The 15784-nt window shown below is 42.9% G+C and overlaps 1 protein-coding gene across 2 annotated transcripts in view; it reads right to left on the bottom strand.

The window, feature by feature from the left end:
- ST6GAL1 (ST6 beta-galactoside alpha-2,6-sialyltransferase 1) overlaps window positions 1-15784 on the bottom strand; it is a 134580-nt gene that overhangs the window by 41252 nt on the left and 77544 nt on the right. For both annotated transcript variants that reach the window (XM_067738370.1, XM_067738371.1), the window contains exon 3: window positions 463-598. The gene's annotated coding sequence lies outside the window, so the exon portion shown is untranslated. The remainder of the gene's footprint in view (window positions 1-462; window positions 599-15784) is intronic.

The following is a 15784-nucleotide window of genomic DNA, read 5'->3' as shown; positions in this document are numbered from 1 at the left end:
ATTAATGGGACTGTATCAACGAACACTTACGAGCCCACCAGGTTTCCAGAAGAATAAGTAACAACTCACATTATCACGTACAGAGAACAAGCCAACACTGAACCAACAGAAAGAAAAATCCCAGCCAAAATAGGGCTCCCACCCTAGGCTACTCATCACTAGATGCCCAGTAGCAGATGCAGGGCTTGGCCATAGTAGGTGCTTTATAAAGGTAGACTGAATTACAGAATCACTTTAAATCTTATATTTATAGTTTACAGAAATAGGCAAAATAGGCAAATCACTTATCTCCACCCCTCATTGACTAAGGACTAAAAAAAAAAGAAGAAGAAAACAGCAAAGCTGTAGCCAGACCTGCAGCCCCTCTGTGGCTCCTCACCAGCGCACTCTGCCGCGCCGATCCCAAATAGAAAATGGACCCCGGTGCTGCCTCTATATCCCACGCCTCCAGGTGTTCCTTACCTGCTTCTGGCTAATCCCCCTGGGGCTGCAGGCCCTCCAGGTCCTCAGGAGCCAGCACTATTCCCCATGGGAGGAATGTTTGCTTTATTGGGTCTGGAGGCCAAGGCTCATTTTTCTCAGGATGATCAAAAAGCATCTACAAAGGAGAAAAAAAAAAAGATGAGTTAAGTGCCGTTTTCCAGCAGGGGCAGAGTTAAAGATTAACAAGATAGACAGGGACGTCTGCTACACTCCAGTGCGGGCCCTGGAAGCCCCAAGGGCTCAGAAAAAGAGAGACAAAAGCCAGTTACAGGTGCAGTGCTCTGGGTCCATAAACAGCACAGAGAGCCTAGAAATAGTCCGATACTACATAAGAACATGAGCAAGCACCACAGACCAACCTGGGAAGAAAGGATTGTTTAGTCACTGGTTTGAGCATAACATAAACAGCAATTTGGGGAAGAGAGGGTTCAGTTCATCCCCAAATGAACTCTAAACAAATTTTTTAAAAATTATTTTCAAAGAATATTTAATGATACGTGAAAATTCTATCAGTATAATGTTAATTGAAATTCAGAAAAAATACATTTTTTAGAATTCACATGTGAGAAAGAGAAAGGACAAAAAAAAAAAAAAAAAAAATACACCCTGGATGGTAGAATAAGGAGTAATGAGGGTTTTCATTTTTTATAATTTTTTTTGTATATTCCAAAATTTCTAAAGTGTACACGTGTTACTCTTAGAGTTGGAAAAAATTATAAAAATATAATTTTTGAAAGCTAAAAATAGAACTCTATTTGTTAGCTCTCTTCTTTCTGATGGAATGTAGAAAAATAACAAAGGAAAAGTTTAATAGTCAGTTGCATGAAAATTCCAACTTGTATACAATAAAAAATACTGTAATAAAAAGGAAGATAAACTCAAGGTGTGCAAAGGGTTCAAACAGTAAAAGCCTCTAGAAATGAACGGGCAATCAACATGAACAGACAAATCACAAAACAGAAAATACAATTAATGAGCATATGAAATTATGATTACTCTTGAGAGAAACTCAAAAGAGGCAACTGAACATTAAGATACTAGTTTGTAAAATTAACATTAACCAGCAGTTTTCAAAAAGATTAATACTCATTGCCAGGCAGATTGTAATGAAGTTGGTATATTTCAAGAGAGCAGTAGAAATTAACTTTTTTAGAAAGTAATCATGCCATAGAATTAAGAGCTCATGACTATGAACCAAGTTATTGTACTTCCAGGAAAAAAAAAACTGAATAAATAATTCAAAGGGAGAAAAGGTTATATTATTTCAGTTTCCTCATATATAAAATAATTCCCTACCTTACATGGCTGTAGTGAGAACTGGAAGAAGATTCATGAAGTAAAGAATGAATTTTATAAAGCAATATGCATGTGCAAAAAGAAAAATAGCTTTCAGTTTCAAAATGATTTATAATGGTGAAAAATCTACAGTTAAGGGACTTCCCTGGCAGTCCCGTGGTCAGACAGAACTTTGCCCTCCAATGCAGGGGGTGCAGGTTCAATCCCTGGTCAGGGAGCTAAGATCCCGCATGCCTCACGGCCAAAGAACTAAAACATAAAACAGATGCAATATTATAACCAATTCAATATCCCCAACAGTTTTGCCTAAATTACTCAACATGAAGAAAGTCAAACTGAAAGATGAGAATTTATCTCTTCTCAGTTTGCTCATCATCTGTTTTCAGGTCTCAGCCATGTACATTTTTTTCTAGATATTTGGACAAGCATAACTTTTAGTCGCAATGTGACTAAATATGTACAGGTAACATTCTGTGTTTCACTTTTTTTTTTATAATATTTTAAGCATTTTATTTCATGTTGCTACTTAAATTCACACACCATTGTGTATATATTCTATCTGGTGGATGTAGCGTATTATTTCCCTACTGCTGGAAGCTTAATTATTAACCTTTTATCCTTTTGAATTATTTATTCAGTTTTATTTCCTGGAAGTACAATAACTTGATTCATAGTCACGAGCTCTTAATTCTATGGCATGATTACTTTCTTAAAAAGTTAAATTAATTTCTACTCCCTGCCTAGCAGCCTCCTGGTAGAGTCCAAAAAAAAAAAAAAATGTCTCTGAAAGCTATCCCTCTTTTCATGCCATGTAACTTTCCTTTGAGGCAGGGGGTTTGTGATTATGCAAGCAGGATTACCATTTGTCTCCTCCTACCAAAAGTGTAACCTCTGTAAGTATTGGCCTTTCTTCACTACTACCCTCAGTGCCTAGATGCATGTCTGGCATATGGTAGGTACTCAATAGCTATTGGTTGAATGAATGAATGAGGGAAGTGTTGCCAGCCCTTAAGAGGTCTATGCTTACCTCAGGCACCATTGATGGACAGGGTTCTTTCTCAGCAGCCTCACTGAGAACACTTTGGGCAGTCATCGGCAGTTTGGATGCCGCCTCTTTCCTGTATGTGCTGCTTCACTGCCATTCCCTCAATGCATGAGTTGCTGGGGCATGAGACTTTTATTTGGGTTCAGTGCACAGACATCAGAGGAGTGCAGCAAACCCGTATCTTCCTCCCACATGTCGCATCTGCTCGGAACAACCTGCCCTCTAAGGAGATTTAAGATCACTCCCCACTGTTGATTTCCAAAAATCAACCAATTGAAACAAGTGGTATAACTGTTGATCTGTATCTGTTGTAGCTGATGAGGGCCTTCCAAAAATAGTCACCGCTGCTCATGAGAGTAGCAGTGGTGATCTTCAACCAGCTACACAAGTGGTAACAGAATCCTCAACTCTCTGGGGGAGAAACTTTAGCACTCACGACAACAACAGCTACCAAGTCTTTAATACGAGCTATGTTCAAAGCACTGACTATAGCTTAGGGGTTAAGAGTAAGAACTCTGGAATTAGACTGAGCTGGGCAAGAGTCCAAACTCTGCCTTTCCCCAGTTACATGACCTTGGACAAGCTACTCAACCCCCTAGGACTCAGCTTCTTTATCTGTAAAATGGGAATAATAATAACAGAGCCCATCTCATGGGATTAGTTAAATAATCAAGTTAGATAATACACCCAAAGGGATTGCAATAGGAACTGTGACAAAAATCATCCATGTCACTTCATTTACCCCTCCCCATCCCCTACTGTGTGGATACCACTACTATCCCCATTTCTACAAATGGGAAACTGAGACAGGTGTGATGAGCAATTTGCCCAGAGTAACTCACTCGTGACACTCCAAATGTCCCATGCGTTTTCATGCCTTTGTAGCCCTGCACATAGAATACCTTCTGCTTGAAATGTCCCTTCCTGCCCTGTTCACACAGGGCCATGACCACTCAGCCTCCTATACCAGCTCAAGTGCCCCTGGACGCTGAAGCCTTTCTTGACCCCCACGGAGATGGTCACAGCTCCGCTGTGCCTGTGCTGGCTCTCATCAGACCGCATGACACTTACTCGTTTGCAGGTCTGTCCCAAGCTTTAAGATTTATCTCTGGTCCCCTGCATCAAGCCAGGCTCTGCGCCCTAACTGGGAAGTGCTCGGTCATGTTTGAACGAAAGAATGAGGATAGCTCGGACCCCACTCCTCCCATTCCCCACGTCCTTCAGTTGTTAGAATCACCCCCACCACCTACCCACCCATCACCTTCAATTGCCGGAGTCCCCTTTACAGCACTGCCGTGGCAGGTATTCATTCCATCTGGTGAGTACATTGAGTGACAGGAAATTCACCACCTCCCCAGGTTGCACATGGCTATGTGAGCAGCTCTGCCTCTTAGAAAGGTCTTAAAATGAAAAGAAATCAACCTCCCTGTAAAAATAAACCCAGCAGTTTAAGCTCAGCTCTCTGGAGCCATATAGACTCAGAATGAAAACCAGTAACACTTGCTGAGCCTGTGCTCAGCCCATGCTCAGTGCTGGGAACTCCACGTGCACCCACTCGTTTCATCCTTGTGGCAACCCTGTGCAGACCACCTTGCTGCTGTATCTTCTCCTCCACCCAGGACAATCTTCCTCATTCCTCGAATATGTTAGCTCCTGGCTCACTAGAATTCTCTCCAACACTATTTCTGTCATAACTCTTGGTGGCATTAACAATCACTTATAGAATTATCCTAGTCAACTCCAATGACTGTGACATCAGCAACTCACCCCCAAGGTCATAGCTTTGGTCTTGTCATTTCCAAAAAATATACTCCCTTCATCAAGGGATACCTCGATTTCAGGCGTCCTTCTCTAATCACCACTCCTATCTCTGCAGCTTAGTCCAACCAGTACCCAACTCTAACAATCTTCTGTGTTTGATCCTACTACCTTCCTACTGTCTCTCACTTCCTCCCTGCCATCCTTTCCCTTCCTATCCAGCTTAAATTCCACGGTCAGTCATTCAGTTGACCTCTCTCATCACACATGTTTGGATAAACCCCAATCCTGGTTAAATCCAACTCTCTGTCCTACTCCACACCTGCAAGCAGGCAGCTGAACATGGCTAGAGAAAATCATGCAACGATGCTTAATGATGTCACTTCAAGTTCATGATCACTAACTGCAAATAGCTCCTTAATGCTCCACAGCAACGATATGCTACTTTTCCAGTCAATTCATCTGCCACTGTCCTAGAGGACTGTGTGACTTCCTCCCCACTAAAAACTCCTCTTATCCTCACCCTCGCCTGATGAACTTGCTACTTACTCATAGAAAAAAAGGAAGCTACCAGAGTAGAACTTCCACACGCATGCTTTTGTACCACCGCTACTCACCTTACCTGCACTTATGCCCAAATGATCTCATTACTATCAATTAATTGGCTGCGTCCAACACTTGCAATATCCAACATTTTTCCATAAATCCTACACACTCTTGTCTACTTAAGGACATTCTTAAAAGTCCCCCTGTTTTCTTCTGCATCAGTAGGTATCTTTCTCTCAGAGATCATGCTCATCAGCATAGAGGTATGCTATTATTTCTCCTATGTTTAAAAAAAAAAAACAACTCTCTCCTGATTGAGGCAGACACCACATGACCCAGATCAGTCTCAGCATCACTAACAATGGGACACCTAGACAGCTTCTGCCTTCTGAAGTGAGACAGTATGAAGCACACAGCACCACGAATGAAAAATTCTTGCCCAAAATGTTTAATCTGTAAGTGATCAAGCCTTTATAGGCAATTCCAGTTTTTCGGAAATACAAGAGAAAGAAGAACAAGTTAAAAGACACCCTAGTTTACCAGATGTATCCAGAAAGCAGGACATTCTACAGAACGATTGAACTAGTTTCATCAACAAGTCAATGAGCACAAAAAACAAATGACTTAAAAAACACAAAAAAACCCACAACAATCACATGCAGTCTGCAGACCTTTGGTTTGAACAGAACAACACTAGGGAGAAATGGGGGTATCTGAATATAGACTGGGTATTATATATGATATTAAGAAATCACTGTTAATTTTGTTAGGTTTAATAATAGTATTATTATATTATGATTATATATGTGGTCATGTTAGAAAAAAGTCCTACACATTTGAAGTAGAGATGAAATTTACTTTAAAAATACTTTAGCCAAAAATAAAGCAAATATGAAAAAAAAGCAGCATCATTTTTTTCAAATATATTCAAATTAAGCTATGTAAGGAACGAGAGTGATTTGCAGACCCTTCTTGACAATATCATTTGGGATTAGGGAGCGTTTGAAAGAGCGTGAAGAAAAAACTTACGTTGACAATGTTTTCGTGTTACTGAAGGAATTAACTGAAAAAGATACATGACATTACAAAAGTCACATATTTAGCCATTACATGAGGTCTAAAGAAACTCCATCTCCCTGTCCCTCCAACAAAACCTCTTGACCTCATTTCACTTCCCCTGCCCTTTTTCTTCCCTTTACAGTAAAACTCCTTGAAAGAACTATCTGTAGTCACTGTTTCCAATTTCCCTCTTCCCATTCTCCCTTGAACCAACTCCATCAAACCTCCCTCATCTCGATGAAACTGCTCTTGTCATGTCCCCAAAGACCTCCGTGACCTCCATGCTACCAATCAAATGGTCAGGGCTAAGTCTTTTTCTTACTCAGCCCATCAGCCGTACTTTACACAGTTGGCCACTTCCCCCTTCTGGCTTCCAAAACCCACACCCTTTTGGTTTTTCTCCACTCACTGGTCACTCCTCCTCAGCTGTCTCTGATGCTGGTTCCTCCACATCTCCCCTACCTCTACACACCCAAGCGCCCCAGGTTCTGGACTTTGTTCTAGTGACACTTGCTTCCTACTGGATGTGGGCACCTTGTGATCTGTTCCCCCTCTACTCAGCCTGTAGTTTGCAATCAAAACACGTTTGTTGACGTGCACTAAAATGAGTTCGGAAGCAGTTTCTGTTGCTGAGTTTCTACAGAAAGGAAGTCCCTAATAATTAAAAACAAAAACAAAATAGTAGGGCTGGGGTTGGGAGACAGTAGAATAAAACATTGTGTTCACTTCACTATTCAGACTACCCTCTATAATCTGTAGAGGGGAGGCAGCACTGCAGAGAACAATGCTGATCAGATATAGAGCACATTATTAAAATTACTTGTCAAGATGCAGATTCCTGAATTCTACCTCAGTCATTCTGTTCCAAGTGGTCTGGGACGGGGCTCGGAAACCTGCATTTAGCAAGCACCCCCAAGTGATTCTGACGCAATCAGAAGTGCTAGTCTGAGAAAGCTTTCTCTAGATCCAGGATGGGAAAAGCATAGAAATTGAGTGTAATCAACTTTTATAGGTATTCGAAAGAGTAGTTTTATGCCTGATGAGTCTAATAACTTTAAAAATATGGCTTGTATTTTAAATGTCTTTTTCATTTCATTATTCTAATAACTCCCTTTTATTGTATTTTTAAAATTATGGATGCGTGAGAGGTTGGGGAAGAAACCCAGTCCTTTACCAACAATAGTTTGAGAAGCTCAAGCTTTGGAGAAAGACCTCGGGCTCTGGCATCTCAAAAGCCCAGAGTCAAATCCTGACTTTTCTATCTGTCAGTTGCATGTCAGCGCCGTTTGGTCAACTTCTGTGAGCCTGTGTCTTCATCTGTGAAGTATGGATAATAATACTTTAAAATTTGCCCCTGCAGGGTTGTGCCGACAATTTACTGATAGACTTTATCACTTTGTTCTGGCTAAGAATTATTGTATCTTTACCACGTGCTGAGTATTTTACAAACGGTAAAGTTCCTGTAATTGGGTAAAACTCATTTAATCCCTGCGGCAACAATAGTGCTTGAGGTGGGTGCCGCTGGCTCACCTCCCAGGGGCTCCGGCGGAGCTGGTCCAGGCTGCCGTCAGAAACAGCCTAACAGCTCCTGGCCACCTACCAGTGGGAGCCGGCATAGGTCAAAACATTAGTAGTTGTATCAAAACATTTCTGACAAGTCCCAGTTTTACTCGAAAGGACAGAAAAAGTCAGATAAGCAACGGAAACCAATCTGTAGTTGGTGAATCTGAGGAGGGAGTGAAAGGAAACCATGAAAGACTTTGCCAGGTGCCTGAGTGGCCGCGTTGACAAGTGTTTACCTGAGGACCAGCCCGGCTGCCAGGCTAATGGGAGGGAGGGGGAAATCCTGCCACATCAGAGCCCTGAAGACAAAGGGGCCTTCATTCCTGCTGCCCCAGCTGTTCCAGACCCAGGCTGCAAAAAAAAAAAAAAAAACACGGTCTCTTAACAGAGATTAGATCTTTTACCCAGCCAGGCAGGCACTGAAGGAGAAGACTGTGAAACGGCCGAGTACATTTCCCTGAGGTTATCTAAAAACGTGGAGAACAGAACTTTTTCTGTGCGGGATGTTGAGTCCCCACCGCAGACAGGGCAGCTGCTCCATGGTCCTGGATCAGAGCCAGCCACTCAGAACAGGTAGGGAGAGCTCTGGACTCAGGACTCAGGGAGCCAGGGCAAAGAAAAACCACAGGCCATTGGCTTGTGCTTTGTCTTCAACCTTGCGCCTTTAGCGGACACGTACCTGTAGCGATTTTTGCCTTCCAATTTGACAGGTGCCTGGCGGAAAGCACGCACTTCACACCCCATCAGCTCCCTTTCTGTATCATGCGCACTCCCCAGTACAAGCAGTAGAAGCCCCAGCCCCAGCAGGCATCCCCCCAGTCTTACCAACTAAGACCACTCTGCTCCACTCCAACAGTCAGGGGTAAGCCGAGGAGGAAGGAACAAAAAAGGGCCCATAACGAGGGCTGAATAAACACCACGCCCCTCCCAAGCAATAGACCCACCCACCTCTCTCCTCCACACCCCACAGAGATGTAGAGAGAAAAGAAAATAGGCCTCTTTCCTCCTCAGAAAGAACTGTTTCACCTCTCCCTAATCTTGGGGAAAAAATGACATTTGTATTATGGAAGTTTTTACACATACAAAAAGGTACAGAGGGCTTCTCTGGTGGCACAGTGGTTGGGTATCCTCCTGCCAACGCAGGGGACACAGGTTCGAGCCCTGGTCTGGGAAGATCCCACATGCTGTGGAGCAACTAGGCTCACGAGCCACAACTACTGAGCCTGCGCTCTAGAGCCCACGAGCCACAACTACTGAGCCTACGTGCCACAACTACTGACGTCCGCCCGCCTAGAGTCTGTGCTCCGCAGCAAGAGAAGCCACCGCAGTGAGAAGGCAGTGCACCGCAACCAAGAGTAGCCCCCTCTTGCCGCAACTAGAGAAAGCCCGCGCACAGCAACGAAGACCCAACCCAGCCAAAAATTAAAAACAAAATAAAAAAATGAAAAGGTACAGAGAATAGCACGATGAACCTCCATGTTTTCATAACCCGGCTCCAGATATTATCAACATTTTGCTAATCTCATTTAATTGATCCCGCACCCCCCTTTCTTTCTTGGAATAATTTAAAGCAAACACCAGACTTCATGTCAGTTATCCCCCGCCCAGCTCTTCCCGACTGGCGTGCCATGAGAAAATTAAGCCTTAATGTCCTAAGACATCCATTTATGTAATGAATTAACTTACCTCCCTGGTATCTAGAACAGTATTAGCTATGCACCATCCTTGGGAAAACTGAGAACACAGGCCCTCAAAATCATTTTCTGCAGAGCTGAATTCTCTATAATAGTACTCCCCCCCACCTCCCACACGTTGGGTTCTGCCAGAGGATACATGGGAACACATACACACAAACACACGCACCCACATACATGACCACGATGCCGTTATCACCCAATAACCACTCCACTTGCAAATTTTTACCAAGTCTCTCAAAAATGTCTTTTACACTTGAATGAGGACCCAAACAAGGTAGGCACATTTTGTTTGGACGATATGCCACTCTCAACTCTCTTTTAATCTATAACAATTCCCCACTCCCTTATTTTTCTTTTTCATGATATTAAATTTGTTGAAAAAACTAAGTCATTTGTCCTGTGGAAGGTGCCACGTACTGAATCTGGCTGACGACTTCCTCAAGGTATTAACTTACTCCCCTTTGCTCTGTTTCCTGTGAACTTAGCGTTCGATTTCAAGGCTTCCTGAGAATCAGTGGTTTCAAGTTCAGTGGTTCTCCCAATGTTTTTATATCTAAGAGGAGCTAAGCCTTGGTCATCTAAGGAAGTTTGGGGTGGGGAAATGAACAGGGAGACCTCCGTGTTGCAGGCCCCAGAGCTTATAAGAACAACATACTCTGATACTCATAATAGTTTCATTCATCCAGCAAATGCTTATTTTCTATGGTGAGCCAAAGTGGAGATGCAGAAAAAGTTTCGACAGTGCAGAAACCAGCCAGAAATCTAACAGCCCCCAGAATATGCCTTCCAGTGACAGGGTAAGTGAAGAGGAAAACAAAATAAACACAGATGTAGTGTTTGTAAGGGGATAATTGCTACCCAGAAAATTAAAGCAGGGTAGATGGAGAGGGACAGCGGGGCTGGGGGTATGCATTTTAAATTACATATTCAGAGAAAGCCTCACTGAGAAGGCATTTGAGCAAACGTTAGAGGGAGGTGAAGGAGGGCTCATGCAGATTTTTGAGGGAAGAGAGTTCCAGGTGGAGGGAACAGCAAAATCCCTAGGCAGAGGCATGCCTGACCTGCTTGAAGAACAGGACGGAGGCCTGGAGGACAGAGGTGGAGGAAGAGAGCAGCGTAAGAGGAGAGGAGGGAAGTAGTAAGTACAGAGCATGGAGGGTCTTCGACTGGTGTGAGAACTCTAGCTCTCACTCTAAAGAAGATTTGGCTGACTTATGTTTGAAAGGGATCATTCTGGCTGCTACACTGAGAATCAACTGTGGTAGGTGGCAGGTTGGGGAAGGTTAAAGAAAGAAAGACCTTTCGAGAGGCTATTGCAACAATTCAGGTGAGGAAGGCCCAGGATCCCGTTTACTGAGCTCTTACTGGGTGCTAGCATTTTATGTTACCATATTTAATTCTTACCACCACCCAGTGGGGTGGGGTATTAATGATCCTCTTTTATGAGTGAAGAAACTGAGGCTCAGAGAGTTGAAGCCATATGCTTAAGATATTACAAATGGTCAAAACTGGGATGCAAGCCAGACTGTTCTAACTTGCAAGCCTGGTCCAGCTTTCCAACATATATCTCTCTACTCAGGGCCCCTGAAATGGCCCCTGAGCGCCTCTCTGCTCTACCAGGCCAACTAGAGTTGCCAGTGACCATCTTGGACCTTCTGGTGACATCGCTTTATATATATGATGTTATGGAAAAACCTGAACGAACTTTCTAGCCAACCCATACTTTGCCCCGATTCCCACCTCCTTAACCTCTCAGTGTGCAAACTTCACCCTCATCTGTACTTTAGGACCCAAATTTTCTGTCCCTAGTCTAGAAACTTTGACACCATATTGCCCTTGGCTAACCATAATACCTCCAAGAAGAAGCAGTCTGTGTGTCCCAGCCTCCAAAAACCTCCCTGTAGGGGCTTCCCTGGCGGCGCAGTGGTTGAGAGTCCGCCTGCCGATGCAGGGGACATGGGTTCGTGCCCCGGTCCAGGAAGATCCCACATGCCGCGGAGCGGCTGGGCCCATGAGCCATGGCCTCTGAGCCTGCGCGTCCGGAGCCTGTGCTCCACAACGGGAGAGGCCACAACAGTGAGAGGCCCGCATACCGCAAAAAAAAAAAAAAAACCTCCCTGTAATGGGTTCCTGTTTCTTTATGAGCACGAACTCTTAATTTGTGTCTCCTGAGTTGCCACTTAATTCTGCAATGACTCCTCTTCCTGTTTCCTCATGTCAGTGAGGAAACACTGGCCGCCTGACAGAAGATGTGCTCTCTGCCATATAGAGTTGTTGCTTAAACTGGTGGTCCAGCCGGGCATTATATTTTTCAGCAAGTGTGCATACACACACACCCTGCATCTCAGTGGAACTGGGACTGTCTGACTAGTTATCAGCAAGAAAGTGTGAGCAAAAATAACGTGTCACTTCTGGGCAAGGTAAGAAGTGAGTTTATTTGTTTTGAGTTTACTTGTTTACTGTAACTAAGTGAACTACTAAGTAGAGACTTTATTTCTACTGGTCTAAGTAGAATTCTGAGAATTGACCAGAATGTTCAATATAGATTTTTCACCATCCACACAGTTCTCTCTTCATCCCAGCGTGACGTTAGCACAGTGAAATAACAGAAGCGCCCCTTAACTTAGCCAAAGCCACCGGTTCCTAAATTCTTCCACATCTAGTACATCTTGTATTTGTTTCCCCCTGCTATGATCCCCAAGTTTTGAAAGTGCTGTCAGCCAAATTTAAGTAATCATCTGAGTTCTCGTTTGTTATCAAATGGACAAGGATGTTGCTGCCAGTAAGTGGTTCTGACCAGCATGAGATGCTCATTGTTATCACAATCAGGTGATACAAGTTCAGCCTTAATACAAAGAAACGTGATGATTTCCTTGGCCTGTGCAGGTTTGTTGGGATAAATGTGCTTCTCCTGTCTGGCATTCTGAAATCCTGAAAGTGTCTGGTGGGTCTCTGGAAACCCTGGGCAAGGAATTCTGGTTTGTCCATGGCCTGAAACTTACCCCAATAAAATTAGAACCTTCTGATCCCAGCTGGCCTCCTAACAAACAGGTTCTACTGGTTGGCTAGATATGGAAGGATGCTTTAAAAACAAAAAACAAAAAAACCCCACAAAATCTTGATAACAAGAGTCTGATGACCTACATCTCTCTCTTCAAACCCCAGTTTAACTATCTTTAGTGAGAACAATGATTCTGCTAATGTTGTCTTAAACGTATTTTCCTCCAGAAACTCCTCAGCTGGGTATTGTGTCAGGGGCTGTTTGTTATTTCCTTCCATGTAGTTTTACCTGTTCGGCAGGAGGAAGTCAGGGCCAGAGTTCCTTAACATTTCCTAAATACCAGTATCACTGAAGTGATTGGCCTCTCCTTAAGGTTACCAAGGTGACAACAATTTACCCCTCTCACCTTAGCAAACTGATCTCTTTCCTAGAACCAGTCCAAGGCCAAATAGGCCACATGCAAAGAGAAAAGGGAAGAGAATATAGAAGAGAAAGAGTTTGAGCAAGTCTGTCCTCAGAGGTGCTCCCCACCCCTAGTCCCATAGCCATGAAGTTCAGTGTGAGTGAAGGAAACCACTTAAATCAGTGCTTCTCCATCCTGCCTGAGCATTAACAGCACTTAGGGAGCATTTTAAAAATATAGATGCCTTACCCATGACATTTTTCACACAACTAGAATAAATAATCATAAAACTTATATGGAACCACAAAAGACCTAGAATTGCCAAAGCAATCCTGAGGAAAAAGAACAAAGTTGGAGGCACAACCCTTCTAGACTTCAGACAATACTACAAAGCTACAGTAATAAAAACAGCACGGTGTTGGCATGAAAACAGACCTATGGATCAATGGAACAGAATAGAGAGCCCATAAATAAATGCACACACTTAGGGTCAATTAATCTTTGACAAAGAAGGCGAGAATACATAATGGGGCAAAGACAGTCCTTCAGCAAGTGGTATTGGGAAAGCTGGACAGCCTCACATAAATCAACGAAGTTAGAACACACCCTCATACAGTACACAAAAATAAACTCAAAATGGTTTAAAGACATAAATATAAGGCATAACACCTTAAAACTTTTAGAAGAGAACATAGGCAAAACATTCTCTGACATAAATCTTAGCACTGTTTTTTAGGTGAGTCTCCCAAGGCAATAGAAATAAAAGCAAAAATAAACAAATGGGATCTAATCAAACTTATAAGCTTTTGCACAGCAAAGGAAACCACAAACAAAGCAAAAAGACAACCTACAGAATGGGAGAGAATATTTGCAAATGATGCGACCAACAAGGGCTTAATTTCCAAAATATGTAAGCAACTCATACAACTCAATAACAAAACAAACAACCCAATCAAAAAATGGGCAGAAGACCTAAATATACATTTCTCCAAAGAAGATATACAGATGGCCAATAGGCACATGAAAAAATGCTCAACGTTGCTAATTATTAGAGAAACGCAAATCAAAACTGCAATGAGGTATCACCTCATACCAGTCAGAATGGCCATCATCAAAAAGTCAACAAATAATAAATGCTGAAGAGGGTGTGGAGAAAAGGGAACCCTCCTACACTGTTGGTAGGAATGTAAATTGGTGCAGCCACTACTGAAAATGGTTAAAACTAAAAATAGGGTTACCATATGATCCAACAATCCCACTCTTGGACATATATCCAGACAAAACTATAATTCAAAAAGATACATGCACCCCAATATTCATAGCAGCACTATTTACAATAGCCAAGACATGGAAGCAACCTATGTGTCCATCAACAGATGAATGGATAAAGAAGATGTGGTACATATATACAATGGAATATTACTCAGCCATAAAAAGGAAGGAAATTGGGTCATTTGTAGAGATGTGGATGGACCTAGAGACTGTCATACAGAGTGAAGTAAGTCAGAAAGGGAAAAACAAATACCGTATATTAACACATATATGTGGAACCTAGAAAAATGGTACAGATGAACCGGTTTGCAAGGCAGAAATAGAGACACAGATGTAGATAACAAACGTATGGACACCAAGGTGGGGAAAGCCGGGGTGGGGAGGGGATGATGAATTGGGAGACTGGGATTGACATATATACACTAATATGTATAAAATAGATAACTAATAAGAACCTGCTGTATAAAAATAAATAAAATTTTTTTAAAAAGCTACATGCACCCCAATGTTCATAGCAGCACTATTTACAATAGCCAAAACATGGAAGCAGCCTATGTGTCCATCAACAGATGAATGGATAAAGAAGATGTGGTACACATACATACACACACACACACACACACACACACACACAATGGAATATTACTCAGCCACAAAAAAAGAATGAACTGTTACCATTTGCAGCAACATGGATGGACCTAGAGATTATACACTCCAGTCCACTTTTGCCCCACAGTCATTCCCTTCTAGAAGGCAAGGGCTGGTTTTCTGGGGTTTTTCACATCCACCTCCCTGCCCGCCTCCCATACAGAAAGACCACTTGATATGTGCACCTATGTTGGCAGGTGGAAAATTTGGATCTTTTTCTTTAGAGGCCAGATCTCAGCACTCACTGCTTAATCCCACCCCTAAACCTCCCTCGCTTCACTGTCCTCTGAGGTTGGCACTGCTATCCTTTCCATTTCATAGATAAGGAAGCTGAATCTTAAAGAGGTTAAAGTGCTTCTGGTAGTGAGTGGCAGCAGCAAGACTTAAATCCAGAACTGTCTGAATATAAGGACTGTGCTCCTAATGCCTGTGCTCAGAGGTTCATCTTGTTTGACTCATGACTCCCTCAGCCACGGCAAAGCCCACTAATGCCACTAGAAGCAAACGGTTTCAGTTAAAGGGAAAGCAACAGTGCTGCAGTTCCAAGCCCAGGGCACACTGAGAGCGCTGGACACGTGCCATATCTCACCAAGCCCTGGACGGTGGTTGTCCTCACAGTTGACCTTTGGCATGTACAGAGTCAACATTTGGGATTTTGACTATTTGAGAACAACCCCAAAGGTCTCCTGATTTTGCTCAGGAGTGAGGTATGTGCAACAGCAAGGTGGCAGGGGCCCGTCCCTTAGTCTGCGAGAGAGCTCTCCCCCAGGCCACGACCCAGGGCACAGGGAGTTCCATGCCCTTCATGTATCAGGACGTGATAGAAATAACCACTTGCTTGTGAGCTACAGCTCCCAAAGAAACCAGAGTGCTAGTGCATGTTCAGAAGAGTTTATACCCAACAATGAATTTATTTTAATAGACTTACAAACACCTACAGCTCCATATTCATGAAATCAATACAGAAGTCACTTAACATAGCTCGATTGTGCATGACTGCATAAATGAGGGAA

Source organism: Pseudorca crassidens, chromosome 5 (genome assembly GCF_039906515.1).
Source record: "Pseudorca crassidens isolate mPseCra1 chromosome 5, mPseCra1.hap1, whole genome shotgun sequence".
In the NCBI taxonomy this organism is placed as follows: Eukaryota; Metazoa; Chordata; class Mammalia; order Artiodactyla; family Delphinidae; genus Pseudorca; species Pseudorca crassidens.
This window is presented reverse-complemented; position numbering and strand designations above follow the sequence as displayed.